Here is a 22,930-nt window from a genome sequence, read left to right as displayed (position 1 = left end):
TACCCCATTTCTGGAGTGAGCTGGATAGGGCAAAGGTGGCTTCCCCCCAAAAATCTTTAGTGTCTCATACAGTGTATGGGAGTGGGGCAGAAAATCCTCTTCAATCTTTCTGGGAAAAGTGGATTGTCCTCTTCCCCAAAGCACATTAGGGGAAGAAATGCCACCATTTTTGGTCATCCCTTCCAGCTCCATCCGTCATGTTTTTCTCTCCCCCCCCCCCCCCGCCACTCTATGCAGAGTTCCTAAGGTCTGCAGTTGCAGGATTCGGTTCCTGTGCACATGAATAAAAGAAGTTGGGTTTGCAGAGACCAGGGGCTTTTTCAGGAGTGCTATTTCCTAATCCTTCTCCCCATGCTCTGGAAGAGAGTGAGGAAGTGAAGGGTGGTCAAAGAAAAAATAACCAGGAGGACCAAAGGGCTTTCTGGCTTAACTTTTGAAGACTGTAGATTGAAAGGGCTGAATATGTATCAATCCTGAGCAAGAATTAAGGGGAAGCAAGGTAGTGTTCTACAAATATGTAAAGGATTAAAAAGAAACCAGCCATGGAGTAAGAAGAATTATTCAGGACTTACAAAAAAAATTACAAGAGTGATGGGATGAGATTCTGAAATCTGGAAAGGGAAATCTTCCATATGGTGAAATGTAAAATTGCATATACTGCAGAACGTCTCCAGAAAAAAGGTAGGAAGAGTCCATCTTGCACATTCAGAACTAGACTGAACAATGCACTAATCGATGCTCTGTGAGGAGGAATCTAGCAGGAATGCAGACTAAATATTGTGCTGTAACAGGTCTTCTATCTCTGCAGTATCTGACCACCTCATGTTGTCCCTTCTCTTGTCAAAGCATTGTGTGTTCATTTTAGCCACGCAACTCCTATTAACATCAAAGGGAGAATTGAGATTGAAAACCCCAGGTGCCACTTAAAAAATGCAGGGTTAAAATGACATTTCATTTTCCCACTCGAGAAACAGATTCCCCAAATGTGAACCCCCCTCTCCATTCCTTTTCACTGTGAGCAAGCAATGCCGAGATGCCCTGCCCAAAAAGGAACACCAAAGATGTTCCACAATTGCCTGTGAACAGCTGAAGGTGAAAAAAAGGAAACCAGGGACATGTCTTTACTCATTAAAGAAATTAAAGACTTTACTTTTCCAGGGAGAGTGTGATTTAAGGGCTAATCAGCACCACGGTCCTGCACATTATCTAAGAAATTGGAAATTACTGGCTACTGCACTCAGTTCTTGGCAGCTCCAGGGGGAATCTCTGCAAGACCTCTGATAACTTTTGAGTCTGTGCTGAAAAATTGTTTCTCCTCCTAAATCAGGATTCATATGTATATGTGCGTGTCTGTACATCTCTGTGTGTATATGTGACTCTACAGAATACATATGATATGTATGTATGCACATATATACACCATATTCTATATCCCTATATTGTCTAGTGACCTGCTTTTTTCCTGTTATATTTGCCAGTTCATGGTCTCAGCAGCTTATATTCTTTGCAGTACTGGCCAGGCATGTCAATGTTTCCTGTTTGCTTTCCTTCATCCCATTATATTATTCAGTGGCTATCTGTGCACATGTATCTCAAATGCACCATCACCAAATGATTCATCTGTACATTGTTTTTTATATAAAAAAGCAACAAATCCAGAAGAAATATTCTGCAATAGAAAGACAAACTTGTTAAATAAGGTCACTCTAGCTGCAGGATGGGCCAGTGATTAGGGAGAGCCGGGTTCAACGTCCATACTCTCCCGTTTAATTCTTGTGTCAGTTTATGTTGGCTCACTTTTCTTTTCCTGATCTCTTGGCGATCAACCAATGTCATTTTAGTTATTGTCTCTACTTGCTCTGGGCAGATCGGGAAATATTCCCAAACGAGGTGGCAGTATAGAACCTTGAGCAATTGTAACCATGGTGTAGCTATCTAGAGGGAACCAACACAGAATGCAGCTAGTTTTCTTTGGCATCCGTTCTCAGCCTTAATTTCTTGAGAGCACGCTAGTGAGAACACAGGAGATTGTTAGTTTGGGAATCATCAACGTGTAGCACTAGAAGGGATCCAAATAGATCATTTAGTGCAGTCTCTGTACACAAGGCAGGAATAAGTAATAGCTAAGTAAACACACATGGGTAGTGTGTCTAAGGGTTAGGGGAAGGCATTGCCCTTCCCAAACTGCACCCCCAGAATGCCCCCTTGCTTTTGTATGGCTCCTGGGCTGCCCAGGGCTTCAGCAATGCTGAGGCTGTGCACACTGTGGCCAGGGCCGGCTCTAGGTTTTTTGCCGCCCCAAGCAAAAAAATTTTTGGCCGCCCCGCTTGGTTTTGTTGGCTTTTACGCATGTTTGCACTTTGCAATGTTTTGGTTTTGTCCTGGCATTTTAGCCCTATAATAGCAAATATAATTTTAATCATTTTTTCCATAAAGGTAACGATGCTTCAAGTAAACTCCCCCTCACCTTTCACTCACTGCTGGGTCACAACAGCCTTTTCCCTGCCCTGTTCAGCCCCTCCCTATGGAAAAGCACCCCTCACTCCTGACCCACAGGGGGAGCAGGATGCAGGGACAGAGCAGAGCCAGAGGGGCATGGGGAACAGGGAGAGCAGGGTTCACAGTGGGGAATGGGAGGCACAGAGCCAGAGGGGCATGGGGAACAGTGGGGGGGGGGTACAGGGGTGGCATGGGAAACAAGAGGCGCAGAGCCAGAGTGATGCAGTGATTGAGGGGAGCAGGGTGCAGGGGAGGCACGGGGAATGGGATGTGGGGAACAGGAGAGGCAGAGGGATCGGGATCCAGGGGCAGGTGGGGAATGGGGGACACAGACCCAGAGGGGCACAGGGAAAAGGGGCTGCAGGGTGCAGGTGTGGCACAGAGCCAGAGGGGCACAGGGATGGGGGGAGCAGGGTGCAGGGTGCAAGGGTGGTACAGAGCCAGAGAGTCACAGGGAACAGGGAGAGCAGGGGGACCGGGGTGCAGAGGAGCAGGATGCAGGGCGCAGGGGCGGTGTGGGAACAGGCAGCGCGGAGTCAGAGAGGCGTGGGGTAGGGCGGGGCAGGCGCAGTGAACCAGGTGGCCGGCAGGGAGGGTCTCTCGCCGGTGAAGGGCGCTGGGGCCATGGCAGGACTGGAGCCGGCAGGGTGGAGCCCGGCCGCTCCGCACTCTTCAGCCAGCTCCTGGGGACACGCAGCCAAAGCCGAGCTCCCATGGCCCTTTAAAACTGGTGGGGTGGGCGGGGCTGGGCATTGCCAGGGGAGCTGCTTACCTGGAAATGCCGCCCCTGGAAATGTACCACCCCAAGCACATGCTTGATTTGCTGGTGCCTAGAGCTGTCCCTGACTGTGGCAGGGTGTCCTGCCTGTACGCCAGGACAGGAGATTGGGGATGGCTCCCCACCCCGTGGTCCTGGGCTCAGGGGTTACAGAGGCTCTTGCAAGGAGCTGGACACCTCTCTCTGTGGTGTGGTCTTGCACGGGGGTGTGGAGGTGTGCCTCTGTGGTGGGCAAAGGTCTTGCACGGGACAGCTGGAGACCTGCCTCTGTGAACGGCTTGTCTGCTACAGGAAGCGGGTTTGGGGGCTTGCCTCCGCTAGTCCTAGGTTCATACGCTGCCCATGTGAACAGCCTTGTAGCTGTTTTGAAGCTGATGTGGGAGGCAAGGACAGACTTTCCTGCCCCTTTAGTTAGAAGCTTGCCATTCAGACATGAGTTCTGTCAGCGGTGCAGAATTCCAGGTATTTTGAGCCCTAGTCCTGCAGAGACAACATAGAGCTGACAGTGGTAACCTAGACTGAAGCTATGGGTTGGATCTCATCACAGTTTCCTGTAACTTTACAGATGTAAGTGGGATTGAGACTGGGAAAACACCATAGAGGAGTAATCGCAGACAGATGACCAAATGCCCACATACTACATCCTGGAGCCTAACCACTACAGTCTTTGTCATGGGTTTTTTTTTTCTTTCTTATTTGAAGGTATGTACATGCTCAATAGTCTGGATTCCAAAACAACTGGTTATGTAGGGCCACCTAGCCCTGGTCTACAGTAGGGTTTTATTTCAAAATACACCCATCTCCCCCTTTGGTAAAATTCATACGTGGAGTGTCTACACTACCAAACTCATTATTTTAAAATAATGGGCTGTTTATTTCAAAATCTGTACTCATGCTTTTCTCGAGGAATAATGCTACTTTCAAAATAGTTATTTCAAAACAGCAGTCATGTGGATGCGGTGGTGCTACTATTTTAAAATAACTACTCCCCTGAGTAATTTGAACTAATTACTCCTCAGTGCTTCCTGGGGCTCTAAGCTGAGGTTGCACATCCACATTAACGGAGCCCACCTCAGACTAATTTTGAGTAAGGACATAATATTTCAATCTTGTTATTTCAGGAGTTATTAAATTGCTTTTAGTTATTTCAAAATAGTTTCCTAGTGTAGACTTGTCCTAAATGTTTTATTTGATTGGCAATATAATATCTGGGATAAACCTGCATGAAAGCAGAAGACATCCAATTGTGAGAGATCCCCATGCCAGTACTTATTTTATAAGTTTATATATCTGAGGCTTAGGCCCTGTGCTACTTTCTTCATTTTAAGTGAAAATAACAAATGTCTCGATAGTAATGTTAGTCTAGCTAGGGGGCATTTTAACTGCTGTGCTTAATGGCTTATCTTTGGAGTGATAGTCATAAACAGGAATTTGAAATTATTAATTGTGTGTGTGCATTTTATGGTATGCAGACTGGTTCTGAATTCCTAAGTAGAGAAAAAGCGACTCTTACTATAATTTCCACGTGCAGTATTTGGAGCAGGGATGGGCATATAAAGGCCTGCGAGTCAGATCTGGTCTGCCAAGGTTAGCTCCTGGAAGATCCCCACCACTATCTTTACCTGCAGGTAGAGGCGATCACAGCTGTCATTGGCCACTGATCGCTGTTCTTGGCCAATGGGAGCTGTGGGAAGCTGTCCTGGTCCATTCCACTTCCCGCTGTTTCCATTGGCTGGAAACAGTGATTGTGGCCAATGGGAACTGTGATCTCTGGTACCTGTGGCATTGCAGGTAAATATAGTTGCAGTGGCCCGCCAGGGGCTAACCTTGGTGAACCATTGCCATTTCATTGCCCTGATTCAGAGGATTCTTGTAGAAAATCCAGCTGTAGTCTCCTGCGATTCCTGGTCTGAACAAAGACTTTGTCAGATAGAGGAATTTAGCAACACAGAATTGGCAAGAAAATTGACTTGCCCATCCTTCTACGTAGGATACAACATTAGGCAAGTTATTAGTCTCTATGTACCTCAGTTCCCCATCTGTAAAATGGGACTAATACTTCCCCATCTGTAAAATGAGATCTCTAGCATGTTCCTGTCTCGTTAGGTGGGAAGGTGTGCATGTGAGGATAAATACATTAAAGAATACTAAGGAGCTACAGTCATAGTGCCAAATAAATACCTCAGGGTATGTCTACACTGTAACAGGATTTCAAAATAACTAATGTTGTGCTGAAATAACTTATTCTGTGTTTACACAGCAAGCAGTGATTTTTGTAATAGTGTCAAAATACTGTCAACCTGGAGGACTTCCTGCTCTGATTCCTGTAACCCTCATTGTACAAAGAACAAGGGAAGTTGTAGGAAGAGTGCTCTACTTTGAAATAAGTGCTGTGTAGACGCTCCCTATTTCAAAATAAGCTGTTTCAAAATAAGATACACAATTGACATAGATCAATTTGTGTAGCTCATTTTGAGTTAAGCTCTGCAGTGTAGATACACCCACAGATAGAGTCATTCTGACTAGTCTAAGCTAATAGGAAACGCCATTTTTTAAAGAGCCATTCTTTAACTGTTCTTCAGTCACAACACTCCAATGACTCTCTCTTTGTTCTATCAACCAGATTGATGTCCCACCTTTATTCACACTCAGAGCTATATTAGATTTATCCAAGTCCAAAATAATGTTGGGTTCTAAGTGCTAGACTTTTTTTTTACCTGTTCTCCCCCACGGAGGCTTGGCTGAGCGGTGCAGAAGTCAGCCGAGTGCCACGGCGGGAGGAAAACGGGGGAGGGGCGGTGATGTGAGGCATGACAGCGGCTCCACGCCCTGCCCCTGGCCATGAATGTCACCTCCGCGCTCCCCTTCACCTCCCGCCGTGGTGCTCGGCTGACTTCTGCGCTGCTCAGCCAGGCCGCCATGTGGGAGCAAGTGACACAAGTGACCGTTTGGGCTCCACACCCCTCATGCAGCACAGGGAGTGCAGCGCCCCAACGGCCATTTGGGCTCCTCGGTCCCTCGAGTGAGAGGCAGGAAGGGGAGGAGAAGAGAAAGAGAGAGACAGAGGCAGGAGGTGGAGGAGAGCTGAAGGAGAGAGGGGGGGAGGCAGTCGGAGGAGGAGAGAGACAGAGACGGAGCGAGAGACCGGAGCCTCAGGAGAGAAGACCGACATGGAGGAGAGACCTGAAAAACCCGTCTTATGACGGGCTATTTGGCTAGTTCCTGAAAATAATCAGCATAACAGCATTGCACAAAAGGGTTTTTCTTGCGCAAGAAGGGGCAGTGTAGACAGCTCCTTCTTGCGCAAGAGCCTCTTCCGCAAAAATGGCGGCTCATTAGATATGGAAATTAGGCTTAGCGATATTCCACGCTTAGCTTCATTTGCATAGCTCTGGCACAAGATCGCACCAGTGTAGACATAGCCCTTATGTGTGACCTTGAGGCAAACACTTCACCTAAGTTTCTCCACGTGTAAAATATAATTATTAGCTACCTCGGTGGATTTTGTGAAGTTCAATTTGTTTAGGTTTAGAGCTGATCAAAAGACTTTGAACAAAACATTTCTGTACTAAAATGGCCTTTTTTCAAAAATGAAAAAATGTAATAAGTTTTGATCTCCCCAAATCGTCCCTTTTTTAAAATAAAACTTGAATCAAGAATGTACCAAAATTGAAAAAAAAATCCCCTTCCTGCTGCTGCTTTGTTTCTTTTTGAGTGGCAAAGTGAGAAGAAAAGACTGCGGCAAAAAAAGAACATTTTCTGAACTAAACAATTTCTAAAGTTCCCAGGACAAACTGACCATGCAAGGTCACCCTGCAGAGAACTCTTTTTGAAGTCCCTGGACATTAGGAAATGGTCACAATTGTATTGTCGGTTCAGGGATGAATATGAGCTTCATTTTATTTTAAAGTCAGTCTGTTGAAAGATGCCACGCTGACCTCCAAATGGCTCCATTCATCCTAAGAATATAATGGTCCGTTCTGGCTTTATAATCTCTGACGAACAGGCACACCTGGTTATACTGCTCTGCAATTTACTTCACACTGACCTATCAAGGAAAGGGGAATTCTGACTTCTTACCCGTCTCCCCACTCATGATAGTGGTTTTGCGACATACAATTGGCAATTAAGAACTGGAATGTGGCCTACCTAAGAACCTTCAAATACAGCAATGGTGTGTGGTCACTGCCAGATTTGAACTGCTGGCCTAGAGGTGAAAGGATCTTCCTCTTATCATTCTGGTTACCTTTATTTTGAATGGGAACATTTCATAATCTGGTTTTTGGATTTAAACTTACTGATGGAGAGAGGTAACTGCTGTCATGTGTTAACAGAAGTTCCGTTACTTTGGAAAAAGAAGAAAACCAATAAAGAGGGGCAGAGTTTCAATATTATTCATAAGGGCATAAAAGGGGAGTAATTTCAGTACAGGAAGTCCTCGCTAGTCGCTGTTTTGCATACTCACAGTGCACTGAGCTGCATCAGCCCAAGCAAAGGATGCAGCTGGAGGACCGTTTTTCAGTGTGCTCGTGTAACAGAGCCTGAAAGTTAGAAGGGAATTTTTAAGGAATTAAAGAAAAAGTCTAAACAGCTTCCCATCATAATGTTCCATATCAACCCCCCTCCTCTTCCCCAAGTGGTCACCCCTCTGTTGATTAGACAATAAGATACACAGGAAGTGAGTTCAAGGTACCGACTAGGGAGATTAGCATTCAGTTCTGGGTTTCATTATTTTTGTGTTCAAGTTAGGTTGGAAATTTATTCTTTTGAGTGTAGACTGTGAAAGAGCAGGGAATAAAATATGAGTTAGCTTTGTATTGGACGTACTGTCTCCAGCCTGGTTTTAGCCTGACCACTCCATCATCGTAATCAGTTTCATTATCTCAATTTTCTTCCCCAACCATCATCACTGCCATGCAAGATATGTCCAGTAAAGCTTTTTAAAATGTTAGATATTACATGTGTTTATTGCACCATTACATGTAAATATTAATCTATTGCATCATTACATCCTTTTGTATGGAAAATGTAGATGTTCTATATTGGGCACATATCCAGCCCCCAGGATTCATGGCTTTCATCATTTGTGATGTCTCAAGAACCCATCCTCCATGGACGGTGAAGGTCTTCCGTACGGTCAACAGAATGTCTGCTGTGCTATATGCCATGTGTTGGAAAAGAACAGGTTACTCAGAAGTTAAAGGGCGCGTTTCTTGCAGATACTCATTACATTTCAGAAACCCCCAACCTTGGGATCTGAGAGAGCAACAAATTAAGCACAGATACACCTTTTTGTCTTAGTTGGTATGTGAATACACTTATCAATTACATCAGTCTTTAAGCCCTAATTTAGTAGTGTGAACACCCATATAATGCATAATCATAAACATGTGATGAAAATATTCATACGTGCCCTGTTTACTGTTTACAGCTTTTTAGATGACATAGGAGGGTTTCACATCACAAAACTCCTTGAATCAGCAACATACAAGGGGGAAAGGAGTTGTGACACAGAGGGTATGGCTAGACTACACGTTTTTGTCGGAAAAAGATATGCAAAATGTGCTCCACATTTGCGTGCCTTTTTCTGATTCTCTTGTCAGAATAGGCTTTTCCAACATTTGGCCCATCTTGACTGGGCCAAATGTCAGAAACCCCCTCTCTTTCAGAAGCCTCCTTCTTCATCATAGAATGAGAAATACAGGGGCTTCCAAAAGAGCGTGTTTGCTCTTCTGCTTGTTTTTGCGGAAGAGCAAATGTGTTCCCTGGACACAGTGGAGTTTTTTCAGGATACCCCACAGTCTAGCCATACCCTGAATGTCTACTTCAGAGTGAATGGGAATGGAAAAGGGGGTAAGGAGGATGTTATAGTTAACACATAGACCATTCATGAAGAGTTACATTCTGGGTACAACTGGAGCTTATCTATCCTGAGCACGCAGAAAAGGAGGCATCAAATTAAGTAGAAGCAGTGTCTGCCCATGCTGTACCCCCATTACCACAGTAGCCATTGCGCAGACCCTGGATTTAACCCGTACACCCCCAACACCTTAGAGCTGGGGTCAGAGTTTTGCCCTGGGAATGTGAATTTAACAGAAATGGTGGAAAATTCAAGTGTTAGTTGCTGCCTCTCTCAATGATGACTCAATCTTCTGATGCTCACACATGTAGGGACATTGAACACTGAATAGATTTACTAAACAGAAAGATCACACACAGCACAACAGAAGCAATTCACTGCAGCTCCAGCTGGTTAAAAAAAAAGCCATAATTCCAAGACCATTAATGCAGGGAAACAATAAGTTAACTTGCTGACATTCTTCATTTAGTGGCAGAAAAGGTTTTCCCAGAAGACAGAACTCAGAAGGATATATTCATTGCCCTGTCAAGGCAAAACTCATTCCATAGAAAATATAGGTGGTACGGACAATGAACAAATAACGAAGTGAAGCCTGATTTTTTTTCCTTTTCCCACTACTTTCCCCCCTCTTAACGACATTGGGAGAGCATTAAAATACCTTCCTCCCCCTAAAAATATTAGCTTTGAAGATATAATAGTCTTAATCATTACTATAGGGATGGTACTGAATTCACAGCCTGATCTGGATTACTTTGCCCTCTCCCCAATATGCAGTTGAATACCAACAAAAAGGAAGGGATACTTCAACCTAACTATGGTTTTCGGGTAGATATAAGGACTAAGAATTGTCACAACTTCATCTCAGAGGAAATGCAGGGCAGTCTCAGCACACTGTAGTGTTCTGTGCTACGAATGAAATAGGTGGCTGCAGGAAATATTATTTTGGGGGACAGAAAAAAAATAACAGTCACTTCCAGGAGCAGCAATTACCACAGGGATAATGACTCCAGCCATGGCAGGTTAGGCATTTTAGAACTCACTACTCAACAAATTAAGTTTAAGCATGAGAGAGAAATGCAAATGATGAAATGTACAGACCAGTCAAAAACTAAAGATAACCCACTTTGCAAGCAGTAAAAGAAGTAACAACCACCACCCACATATGAGTTGGGTCAAGAAAAGCAAGTGAAGGACAGTGGGTGTGTACAGAGACACACACAGTGGCTACGTCTACACTGGCATCCCTTCCGGAAAAGGGATGCTAATGTAGCACGTTGTAATAGGCAAATCCGCGGGGGATTTAAATATCCCCCGCGGCATTTGCATTAACATGGCTGCCGCTTTTTTCCGGCTTGAAAGTAGGAATAAGAAATCCTCCGGAAAAGGCTTTATTTTCGGAGAATAACGTCTAGACTGGCGCTTTTCTCTGGCTTTTCCCCAAGCCAGAAAAAAAGCGGCAGCCATGTTAATGCAAATGCCGCGGGGGATATTTAAATCCCCCGTGGATTTGCCTATTCCAAAGTCTACATTAGCATCCCTTTTCCGGAAAGGGGTGCCAATGTAGACACAGCCAGTGTGTAAGCGTGACAGAGATATGCATTGCCAACCTCCCTCCATCTCTTTCTCTCTGTGGGGCAGCTTCAAGGCAGAGGGCAGGAGCAGCATGACAGTGGGTGGAGGGGAAACTGAAGTGCCAGCGCTTGATAGCTTCCTGGACAAACCAGACAGGGTCCTCTGTCAGAGGCTCCAAGATCTACTGGTTGGTGACCACTGACTTAGAATGTGGGTTATTTATTGCTATTGTTACTCCTGGGTTCAAACTCTATAGTGATTTGTAATCCAAAACAGGCCCAATTGATCATTTTGGCAAAACATCTGTAACTGCTGTGCACCTTGGCAGGGTAGGAGTGTCAATGCACACATGGCCTACTCTTGAAGTGGTCTACGCTGAGGAGAACCAACTCAGAGCTTACACCTACGAGGTACAGATTAGATCAGATGCCTTGATGTATTTTCCACCTGAACATCTCTGTGCTGTATGAGGAGTTATGAAGTGAATAACCAAAATAATATCCAAAGTGCCTGTCCGTCTAGGTATTTATAATGGGACAATTGTGGCTTTGCCACAAGCCCTGCATAAGACCTTAGTAATGGAACTGGCACCAGAATGTGAATGTAAGGTCCTTGTTCCTGGTAGTGGAGTCTCTCCTAATTCTCTGGGGATACGTGTACACTGCATGGCTATTTCAATATCCCAAAACAGATACCCCATGTCTACACAAGCCACTCGTTATTTTGAAAATTTTTCGAAATAACGGGCGTGCTATTTTGCTATCTCAGTAAACCTCGTTTCACAAGGGATAAGGGATGACTCGAAATAGCACGTTATTTTGAAATTTGGTGCTGTGAAGACCTGCCAAATTTCAAAATAAGCTATTTCGAAATAGTTTTGCGTATCTTATTTTCAGTTTAGTGTGTTGTGTAGATGCACCCTGGGTGATTTGTGCCTGCACTGCATCTTTCTGGGTCTGTGCTTACAAAGCACAGAGGAGCACTTCACAATGAGTCCAGGAGGCTTGTAGCTAAAAGGAGAGAGCCTTATCTCGTACACGCCCGTAAAGTTCCTCTGATGACTTCAATAGGCCTACAACCATTTCCAACAGTGGAGGAGCTGGCTTGCTACCTACAGTTCATGGCCAATTCATAGGCTGAACTGGAGCTGTATAAACAATTGGTCAATGCACTTGGAAAAACAAATCATGCATAAAATATATATGTGCACAAAATCATATCGATTTCTGCAAAAACCTCCCTTATTTTTTATTATGTTAGTACTGAGGGTCAAGGAAGTCGACAGCTTCCATAGGCCCCTGGGCAAGATGTGTGTTACGGGGGAGCAGCTCCATGCTCCCGGAAGGGGCAGGGCTTAGGGTGAAAGGGGCGGGGCTAGGGGCCGCCAGCCCTCAGGCAGAATGCCCAGAGCACAGGGCATGCCCACCCTCAGTCCTTAGTGCACAGCGTGGTGCTCCAGCAGTGATTTAAATGGCCCAGGGATCGGGTCTCTCTGCTACTGCAACAGTGGGGGTGAGCAGAATCCTAGGCCAGAGTCCTGGGTCTCTTTGAATTCCTGGGCTCCAGGGTCACTGTGTCCCTTTTGCCCCCCTTGTCAGTGGGACTGCTGCAGGTGCTCAAGAACACTGCTGCACTGTATGCTGTTTAAACACAGAGGAAAGATGGCTCAGCCCCAAAGAGCTTGCATTTTAGGGTATGTCTAGACTGCATTCCTCTCTTGAAAGAGGAATGCAAATGAAGCCGTTTGAAAACGCAAATGAAGTGCGAATTAACAAATCTCACGCTTCATTTGCATAATTGTGTCTGAGCATTTTTTTGAAAAAGGTTTTTTTTTCTGAAAAAAACCTCACAGTGTAGACAGGGTTCTTTTGGGAAAAAAAAAAAACCTTTTTTCAAAAGAACCTCTAAGCCACATTGTTTTCAGGAGTAAGGGTTCTTTAAAAAAAGTGGGTTTTTTAAAAAAAGAACCCCGTCTAGACTACGGGTTTTTTCCAAAAAAACCTTTTTCAAAAAAGCGCTCGGACGTGATTATGCAAATTAAACATGAGATTTGTAAATCCACCCGTCTTTTGTATTTTTGATTTGCTTCATTTGCATTCCTCTTTCAAGACAAAGCTTTGAAACCAGTGAGAGTTTTTGTCACTGACTTTAGTAAAACCAGGAGTGCATGTAGCGAGGGGTGCAAAGCCAGATTAGGAAGCACAAGTCAACAATGAGATTAACTATTAATAAACAAGGACATAATTTACAAAGTTTAATTAAGCTTCTTGCTATCATCACGTGAGTCAGTAAATGGTATTACAGCTATTTTTAACATGGGGAAACCGAGGCAGAGCAAAGTTTATGACATTTTGCCAATGAAGGGTCATGCAGCAAATTAGCTAAAGCACTGGGAATACAACCAAGGAGTTAAGAAGTTCAATCTGTTGTTTTAAGCAAGAGACATTTTTATCTTCCTATGTATTTAAGCAGAGCCAATATTGTTTGTAAGAGATGAGATCAGTGGTGCTTCAGAAGGAAAAACAAAACAAAACAGCTACTACACAGTAGGCCAAATACTCAGTGTAAATCAAAATATCTCCTCAATGGTGCTATGTCAAATTTCACCAGCAAAGGAGCTAGCCCGTTATGTTTTATTATAACGATTTGGGGTCTGATTCTGACTTAACACCAGCTGCTGCTCCATGTGACTCACGTGCAAATGAGATCAGAATCTGACTCTCTGTTCTCCATTGGCTCTGCTTAATGAGCTGCTTATTGAAATCCAAACAAACCCGCCACAGCTCAAGTCTCATGATGAGAAGAAGCATGTTCTTTGTGCTGTTAAAAATTTAACAAGGCGGGCAAGTGTGGTGCGGTCTTGCCTCAGCAAAAGCATTAAAGAGAAAGTTGTGCTGCTGTTTCCACCTCACATACATATTAGCTACTTTTTTATTCTATTTTTTTACTTAAAAATCAAAAGAATGCTGGTCGGAAAGGAGGAAGCGATTCGAAGCCAGCAAGGCTCACCCCTGAGGAGATGTAGATACTGGAATATGGATGAAAGTTAGTCTGATGGATATTACGCACACAATTCACGAATGTATGCACACACATGCATACAGAATGCGACCCTGAAGGAGGAGATGTGCATCTATTTTAAGGAAAGCTTTGCTGCAGTGTAAGAACACTGGACTGGATTGACATTGCATGTTTTGAGCTGGATCATTAGCTGGTGTAGCTCAGCATAGCGCCTCTGAAATTACCTTAGTTTTGTTCATTGTCTTCATTAATGACCTGGATGAGGGGATGGAGCCACCCTCAGCAAGTTCACAGATGAAACTAAATTAGGGGGAACAGTAGATATGCTGGAGGTCAGGGATAGGGTCCAGAGCGACCTAGAAAAATTGGAGGTTGGGCCAAACAAATCTGATAAGGTTCACCACAGACAAATGCAGAGCCTGCACTTGGGATGGAAGAATCCCAAGCATGGTTACAGGCTGGAGACTGACCGGCTAAGCAGTAGTTCAGTACAAAAGGACTTGGGGATTACAGTGGATGAGAAGCTGGATATGAGTCAACAGTGTGCCCTCGTCGCCAAGAAGGCTAATGGCATATTGGGGTTCATCAGGAGGAGCATTGCCAGCAGATCTAGGGAAGTGATCATTCTCCTTTATTTGGCACTGGTGAGGCCATATCTGGAGTATCGTGTCCAATTCTCGCATCCCCTCCCCCGCACACACACACACACACCCCGCCCATTACAGAAAGGATGTGGACACATTGGAGAAAGTCCAGTGGAGGGCAACAAAGTGATTAGGAGGCTGGAACACTTGACTTATGAAGAGAGGCTGAGGGATTTGGGCTTATTTAGTCTATAGAAGAGAAGAGTGAGGGGGGATTTGATAGCAGCCTTTAACTACCTTAAGGTGGGTTTCAAACAGGATGGAGAGAGGTTGCTCTCAGTGGTGACAGAATGAGGAGCAATGGTCTCATGTTACAGTGGGGAAGGTCTAAGTTTGATACTAGGAAAATACTATTTCCCTAGAAGGGTGGTGAAGCACTGGAATGGGAGGTGGTGAAATCTCCATCTCTAGAGGTTAAATCCTGGCTTGACAAAGTCCTGGCTGGGATGATTTAGTTGGGAGTTGGTCCTGTTTTGGGTAGGGGTCTGGACTCAATGACATCCTGAGGTTTCTTCCAGCCCTAGGATTCTAGTTATGAAAATATGTATCAGCTCAAGATCTGGTCTGTAAATTTGGATACTTAGGCTTGTGCACTGAACACTAAATAACATTTTGATTAAAAACTTGAGAGCCACAGGGCTTCACCTGAGCTTTGACTTAGCCTGCTCTGATAACATCCTACTTGCCTATGAACGCCACAACCATTTCTCTTTGTGAGATGTATTTGGTTCATTTTGCTGCATTGTAGGATGCCATAGACTCAAGAGTAATTACTCCCCGGTGCTTCCTGGGGCTCTGAGCTGAGGTAGTGCATCCACATTAGGGGAGCCTGCCTCAGACTAATTTTGAGTTTTCCCTGTAGTGTGGACATGCTATTTCGAGAGAGTTATTATTTCAAAATCAGTTATTTTGAAAGAATCTCCTAGGCTACGTCTACATTGGCATCCCTTTCCGGAAAAGGGATGCTAATGAGACGAGTCGCAATTGCAAATCCGCAGGGGATTTAAATATCCCCCGCAGCATTTGCATTTACATGGCTGCCGCTTTTTTCCTGCTTGGGGATAAGCCGGAGAAAAGCACCAGTCTAGACGCGATTCTCCAGAAAATAAGCCCTTTTCCGGAGGATTTCTTATTCCTACTTGAAATGATTTGCAATACCGAAGTGTCTAATCTACATCCCTTTTCCGGAAAAGGGGTGCAGTGTAGACACAGCCCTAGTGTTGACATGCCCTTATTTAGGAGGGGTAAATTCATATCTCTCCACCGAAGTCAATTTACCTCAGCTGGGAATAAGCTCTCTTCTGTATTTCACCAAGTCCCTCTTCACATTATAGCCTACACCATTTTGTAGGGGAATGCAGCCGGAATCCCTTCATAGACACTTTTGTATTTTTGCCGCTCAAGGCCGAGTGCCCTTGGAATCCTGATGGAACAGGCCCGTGCCATGGGTCCTTTGTACTCGCTTCTGAATCAGCAGGAAATTCTGCACACACACGCACACATGGCTGTGTGAAAAGTAATAATAAAAAAAGAGCAATTTTCATTTCTCTGCTGCGTAGACAATATTCTAGGATAGTACTCTATGGCAAGGCGATAGATCAACAGCTGTGCCTGTTCAACTGAAGAATTATTGCTAAAAGCAAGGAAGGGGCTTGCCAGTGCCTCGCCATTGCAAACTGGATCGCCCACTTGGATGCAGTGCGAAGCAGAGGGAGCTGAGTGTCTCTGAATTTCCCTGCACTTGATATTTCCTCTTAATGCATTTAAAGCAATTTGCAACGAATACTTTTATTTCCTGCTTATCTGCGAGGTGAAGGGATTCGTGGGGCTCCATGGTTATTATTGTAGTTTGCGCGGCTGCCTCCCTCCAAGCCTGTTTCTTACAAATGGCTGCTGTCCGCCGGTGTGTGGGCTCCGTCGCACCCTCTCCTCCTATTCCCACTCTGCACTTCATTCTGCACATCGCTGTCCCTCTCCCCAGAGTCTAACGGCTCCAAAGAGAAAAGGTCAACCCCGTCTGGTGACGTCCATGCTGCCCGAGCAACGGATACCACCCTGGGTGAGAACTGGGCTCACTTCTACCTCTGGCACCGATTCCCCATGTGAGTTGAGCCAATCGATTAATTCTGCTTTGTGAAATCCTGGCCCCTACTGGGTGTTGCCCTTCATTTTCAGCAAAGCTGGAACTGTGCCTTCTGTGTAGATCCCCAGCTTCAAAACGAGGGTGGGGATGATGACACGTATTTTCTCCAATCCTTTGTCTGCCTCGTTGACAGGCCTGCCAATGAGGGGCGGGGGAAGGGCAAAGGGAGCAACTGCCCCAGGGCCCTCCTATTCAAAGGGGCGCAGGACTGGAACTACCATGGCAGTGGCTGGAACCCAAAGCTCTGTAAATCACCAACAGAGCCCCAGGCTACACGTTCTGGACGGCACTGGGAAGGTCAGTGCGTGGTCCAGGTGGCACTGAGGGAGCTGCCTGAGCTCCACCCCTTCTGTCAAAGACCCCACCCTTTCTGGGAGCTTCCTCAGCACCTCCCCCCTTGCCTGGAGCCCGCCAAGTCTGTCGACTCTCTTACTCATTGATGTATACTGTTCTTGTTATGTATCTGTACAGCACTGGCCCAACAAGGCCCTGATCCTGACTGGAGCCTGTAGATGTTTTTGTAATATAAACAATTGGAGAAAGAATAATAAAGTCTGTGTTGTCATTTTTGTGAATGAAGATGTTGGGCCCAGAAAAACAAGGCCTGGTCAACATTAAGCTAAGGAAAGTTAACAAAGGCTAATTTCTTAGGCCTCTGAGTATTTTTGACCAGAACCAGGAATGTGGTTCAAACAGAGGCACACCCTCCATGTTGGCTTAGGTTATAGAAGTAAGATAAGTGATAAATTACATATTTTACCTAATGTAAGTAGAACAGCTTGTTTGGGGAACTACTAAGTAACTCCCTGTTCCCCTTCGCTAATCTTACCTCCCTATTTTTGCTCTTTGTTTGTGCTAAAATCCCTTGTCTCCTTGTTCCTTGTACCTGCCTTTTGTGATTGATAAGAAAGTGGCTCATGCATTATGAAGTGCTTCTGGCCACAATGAATGGTTGGCCAAGATATGCATAGATACTAAAAGTTTTAGAAAGGGGGGTGAGTTGCTTGGGTAAAGAGCTTATGACGCGACGGGACTGTCTTTATAAGCCTACCTGTTACTAAAATCACAGCTGGTTCTCTTTGGAGACGGGCCGCTCTCTATTGTTGTGTGCACTCTTCAATAAAGAGCTTGTGATTGGACTTTGCTGGTGTTGCCTGTCTCTTTGCGGTCAGACAACAAACCGAGCCGTCTGGGCTAGAGTCCCTGACAAAGATGTAGATGTGATTTGTTAACTAATATTCTGTGGGGAGGCAGAGAAGGGAGTTCCATATACTAATGAAGGATTCTATTGAGCTAGTAAACACTTGGGACCTGATCCTGGCACACATAATATGGTCTACCTGCTCAGCTGGGGTTTGTCCTCAGGACTCCAGCATAGCTCGCGTATTTGGAATATGAGCAGAACATGGATGCATTCAAGTAAATCTCTCGCCGCTTTGATGAGGTGACATAATTTGAAGTAGTTCTAAGTCTGTTCTGAGGGTACATTTATAAAGCAGGAGCTATTTTGGGATAAGTCTGGTATTCTGAAATAGCATTTTCCACATCTTAAGAGCACATGCGTTATTTTGAAATGCAATCGAAATAACCGGCTTGCTATTCTGATGTCCTGGTAAACCTCGTTCCACGAGGATTTAGGGATTTGTCAGCATAGTGGTCTATTTTGAAATTTGGCACTGTAAATTTTGAAATAGGCCACTATCTTGAAATAAGCTCGAAATACACCATGCAATTTGTGTAGCCCAAATTGTGTAGATTATTTCGAGCTAGTGCCACACTGTAGACACACTCTAAGGGTATGTCTACACTACCCCGCTAGTTCGAACTAGCGGGGTAATGTATGCATACCGAACGTGCAACGAGGTGTACAGATAGTTTGGAATGGCTTGCTAGTTCGAACTATCTAGCCCGTGCCGCGTGTAGCCGCGCGGCACGGGGTTCGAACAAGCCGGCATTTAAAAATGGCGCCGACCGGCTTATGCAAATGAAGCCCGGGAAATTCAAATCCCGGGCTTCATTTGCACGTTCGGTATGCATACATTACCCCGCTAGTTCGAACTAGCGGAGTAGTGTAGACATACCCTAAGTTATTAGTTCAGTAGTTAAATTGTCCCCTGACAGCCCCAGGGATCACAGGAGTGCAAAGGTGGCATAAATCTACTTCACTCCCTCTCCCCTAACACGCAACCTTTTCCGGGTCCCGTGCTGAGCTTAGCTCAGCCAGAACTGAAGACGAGCTCTTAATTTTGCTGTTGTTTCCATCAATGTAAATCAGGAGTCACTCAAGTGAAGACAATGGAATTACATTGATATAAAATCATTGCAGTGTTCCCATGTGCTTCAGTACATTTGTACTCAACTGCATACTTAAGTATTCAAAGTACTCCCCGTACTTACACTTAAGCACTTAAAAACAAGTACCAAATACAGAACATTTAAAGTACACCACGAAGATACTTAAAGCATAATTAACTTTATCATTACCCAATACTTTTTTCAAAATACTTAAAAAAACAACACAATCACACTCCTCCCAATGATCCTAGATTCTTCTGGCACCCTGAACCCACTGTCCCATCTTGGGTGCCTCCGGGGAGACCTCAGGGAGAGACCTTTCCCTTCACTTTTGATTGGTCACTGCAGCTGGCAGGGAAAAGACTCACTACCTGGCCTTGCCCAGTGAGAGATGATTCAGAGCTGTTTTCAGTGCCAGAAGTAAGGATGCTGTTTATCTTATTTAGGCAGTTGTCTGTCTATTGACTAGAGCCCCGTTGCATTAGAAGTACTTGTGCTCATACTTATACTTTTAATTCTACATACCTAAGCTCTCTTTCTACCATGTATTTGTTCTTATAAGTATTTCTGTGACTATATATTCCATACTCATACTTAAATCCCTTTAGTTAGTTCTTCTGGCAATGCTGCAGCATTGTAAGATAGTTCAGCATCTGTAAAGGAACATACTACACCATATCTTTGAAAGCATCTTGGTTTATCCTTCAGATAATTATTGTAGAACTGATCTGCACCATCTCATTAGTTACAGGTACAAGCAAAATCCTAGTCTAAACTTCCCTTTCATCCCCACTAACACTTAACCAAGATGTTTTATTTTGGCTAGAAAACTTTCTCTTCTCGGACCAAACGTGAATGGCTCTAATCAACTGAGTTTCTTATACGTAACTCCAGAATAGCTTAGTTTACCTTCTTATAACAATGGTAACTCACATACTTCTACACAGCAACACTATTTTGAAATAACTAGCATTATTTCGAAATAACTTAGTCTGCGTCTACACAACAGGCAGTTATTTGGAAATAATGTCGAAATACTGTCAAGCTGGAGGACTTCGTACTCCGAGTCCTGTAACCCTGAATGTACGAGGAGTAAAGGAAGTCAGAGGAGGAGTGCTCAATTTTGAAATAAGTGCTGTGTAGATACTCCCAATTTTGAAATAAGCTATTTCGAAATAAGCTTCGCAATTGATGTAGCTCAATTTGAGTAGCTTATTTCGAGTTAAGCCCTGCTGTGTAGACACGCCCTCTAATCAGAGTTCATATTTTGAGTATGCACTTAAAAATGATGGACTCTGCTGTGAGTTACCAAACACTGCCCTTCCCCATCCTGTTTAAACTCCAGTCATAATGCAAATTGGAAACCAAAACCCCTATGATGCACATTATTTTGTACAAATGTGATGGAATGTTGAAAATATGGCTGGGTGATAAAATTTGGAAATATTGTGAGAGAAAGGGCTCAAAATAATATGGCCGTTTGAATTTCACTCTGACTTGGGATGAAAGGAAATTGTGAAATTCCAACATTAATCACAGAATGGAAATTCTCTGTTTCAATTTTAAAAAAATTCCAGGGAAATTATTTTTAAAATAAATGTTTTGGAAAGAATTAAATTACTCCATTAAAATGAAATATTTCCATACAATTAAAGTGCTGTAGTTTGACTTTATTATTTCAACTTTATTATATAATATCAAAACAAAGGATTTTGTCCATGTGGAAAGGAAACTTTGTATATTATTTCATCAAAGTTTAAGGCAAAAATTAGTATGTTCGGGCAGAATGTTTAAGTTTAGTCAAAGCAGCATTAAACATAAGAACAACCACAGTGGGTCAGACCAAAGATCCATCTAGCCCAGTGGCCAATACCAGATGTCCCAGAGGAAGGGAACACAACAGGTAATCCTCATGTGATCCCTCCCCTGTCACCCATCTCCAGACAAAATTGTCTGAAAGAAAACTATTTTGTCATAATATTGTTGATCACCGCTAATAGGTAGAGAGATAGCTAGTTATGGCACGTTTGGTAAAGTAAATAAGGACCCTTTGGGTTCTATGAAAGTTATGTTGTTCCTTGAGTTATATCATATTTATTTTTATTCTATAACAGCAAAGACTACCAAAAGTTAAACTGTGTCTCAGGCTGCCCTTTTGAATGAGCATACACACATGATGTCTTCTTAGTCTATATCTGCACCAGCATTAGACACGAAAGAACAAAGGAGATAAGATGTTAATGGGCAAGAGGTAGCCTATGCATGCACTATGAGTCAGATTGGTTGACCCAAGTGTCATTTCTCATCCTTCTGCTATATTGGTTTTACTCCTTTGATACCTGGGTTCTATCCTCATTTCAGAATTATGGTCCTCGTTAATTCCTGGTTCAGCTCTACTCACATCATGAAACTTACCCCCGGAGTGGTTTTGGCTCCATGTTCCTCTACAGCTCGTAACATCTTAGAATAGTGTGAGGATATTCTTTGCAATTACAAACCCTCTGTCACCATCCAAGACGTATCAGGCACTGCAATCAACTGGGGAGTAGATGTGGAGAGAGGTTTCATTAAGGCGAGTTTATCTCATCAGGCAGGAGACTTCTGAGGACAGACGAGAAAGCGTGCTCCCCCGCAGCAGCGGCCTGATAAAACCTTGTCATCTGCAGTTTTCCTTTCAGAATTTGGGAGCATTTCATCTAAATCATCACTCTTTGGGCAGTCCTGTGTGAATCATAATCTGCTCTGATACCGCTATCAGTGGAAATGGCGCTGTCAACATTTATGTCAATGCTGAGGTTGTAATTTCTTGACAGTAATGTTCCTTGCTTGATATAACACTCTCTCTTCATCCTGACAGAAGCTGCTGCACAGATTTCCCGGCCACAGAGAGTCCCACACGAGCCAGGCTTTTTGAGCAGTCACAGGCTGACCCCAAACTGTGTGCACTGGGTTTGTCTATATTTAGTTTAAGGGAACAATACACTCAAGAATGCTTGCAAGAAACAACTTGAGAGTGTCTGTGCACTGAGGTTACTTGCTAACCCTCATTGCCCTTTGTCCACAGCTATTCTTAAGAGTGGGAGCTGAAAATTTATATATATATTAATTAGGTTATTTTAAGGTTTCAAAGTAGATGTGAAATCAGACTCATAGAACTCTAAAACTGCAAGGGACCTTGAAAGATTATCAAGTCCAGGCCTTTGCCCCCACAGCAACACCTAGCACCATCTACACCGTTCCTGATAGATGTCTATCCAGCCTCCTCTAAAATATCTCCAGTGACGGAGACTCCACAACCTCCCTAGGGAATTTATTCCAAAATTTAACCACCCTGACAGGCAGGAAGTTTTTCTTAATGTCCAACCTAAACCTCCCTTGCTGCAGTGTAAGCCCATTGCTTCTTGTCCTATCTGCAGAGACCAAGAAGAACAATTTTTCTCCCTCCTCCTTGTAACACCGATTCAGGTACTTGAAAACTGCTATTATGCTCCCTCTCAGTTTTCTCTTTTGTAAACTAAATAAGCCCAGATCTTTCAGTGTTCTCTCATATGTCATGTCTTCTAGACTTTTAATCATTTTTTTGCTCTTCTCTGGACCCTCTCCAATTTCTCCACAACTTTCTTGAAACATAGTGTTCAGAACTGGATACAATACTCCAACTGAGGCCTAATCAGTGCAGAGTAGAATAGAAAAATTACTTCTCGTGTCTTGCTCACAACACACCTGTTAATGCAAAGGAATTATAAAAAATAAAGAAATCTCGCAACCAAGGTCTGTCTGTTGGTCTTCATAACCTCATGCACTCCCCTTTGTCTGTCCTCATATGCCCTCTCAGTCTAGAGCTACATTCTGAAAATGACTGTCACTTCGGAGACTAAATCAGTATGCATTCTGCAATGAATACTAGTAATGTCTCGTAATGGTGTAACAGCACTACAACAAGAGGCAAAGGAGTGCTCGCTTGTAAGGGGTCACCAGATTTTATCCTATCACAAGTATGAACATGTGAAATAATAAATAGAAAAGGGAAAGTGGTGTAATGTTCAGTACTGTAGGGGAAGGATGGGTCCTTTCCTCTCCTAGGTGGCTGTAGCTGGAAAAGCCGCAGATTATTATTG

Source organism: Pelodiscus sinensis, chromosome 6, assembly GCF_052426305.1.
Source record: "Pelodiscus sinensis isolate ZL-2025 chromosome 6, ASM5242630v1, whole genome shotgun sequence".
Taxonomy (NCBI): domain Eukaryota; kingdom Metazoa; phylum Chordata; order Testudines; family Trionychidae; genus Pelodiscus; species Pelodiscus sinensis.
This window is presented reverse-complemented; position numbering follows the sequence as displayed.